The following is a 950-nucleotide window of genomic DNA, read 5'->3' on the forward strand; positions in this document are numbered from 1 at the left end:
ATAGTAAAAAAACATTTTTAAATATGTTTATATAATTAAATTTTTTACATAGTATGTTTTAATTATATAATTTTCTAATTTTTAAAATCTATTTAACATAATTAAAATTATGCCATGGTAAGTTATTTTAAATTATAGTTTTGAAATAATAAAATATCAGTATATAATCATTAATAATAAAGTATTAATAGTATCATTAACCAATAAATATATAATATATTTAGAAAATGAAAAGCAATAAAAAATTTATGAATTAAATGAATAATTTTTAATGGAATAGTGATTTAACAATATAAATTAATAAAGATAAAAGTTCATTTTTTATATATTGCTCATTGATAAACAATTCTAGATAAATTTTAAGATTAACTTTTATAAATAATCTTTCATATATTATGATATTTTATATTTATATAATATTTTATTTTTATTGCTATTTTATTTTATTTTATATAGTAAGTAAAATAAGAGGTAAAATAAAAAAAGAATATAATTTAAATTTCATAAAAAAATATTCTTTTGCAAATATATTTATATTTTTAAAATTATGTATTTTTAAATCATTAATGTTTAATATCTAATGATCTTGATGTACTTTAGATATAGTGTGAAGATATCTTTATAATTATTATATGATATTATAATATAATATTAAAAAATAATGATTAAATTGTTTTTTCCTTTTTATTTTTTCTTATGAAGTAAAATATAGTATTATTGATAATACACTGGATTTATTAATTTCAGGTATATTTGTTTGGCAAGAAATCAAAATAAATACAATTTTAAGGTGAAATTTATGAATTATATTTATTATGTTTAATATTATATATATTAATTATTTTGATTTTTTTTCTTGAAATATAAGTATTTTATATAATATGGATGCGCGCGCGCGCGCACGCACGCACACACACACACACACACGAGAGAGAGAGAGAGAGAGAGAG

General features: G+C 16.2%; 1 protein-coding gene across 7 annotated transcripts in view; it reads left to right on the forward strand.

Moving 5' to 3' along the window:
* The window catches only part of LOC102672400 (kinectin), a 15,019-nt gene that overhangs the window by 3,115 nt on the left and 10,954 nt on the right, over window positions 1-950 (forward strand). The gene's annotated exons all lie outside the window — the stretch shown is intronic.

The sequence above is a fragment of the Apis dorsata genome, unplaced genomic scaffold, assembly GCF_000469605.1.
Source record: "Apis dorsata unplaced genomic scaffold, Apis dorsata 1.3 scaffold_295, whole genome shotgun sequence".
In the NCBI taxonomy this organism is placed as follows: domain Eukaryota; kingdom Metazoa; phylum Arthropoda; class Insecta; order Hymenoptera; family Apidae; genus Apis; species Apis dorsata.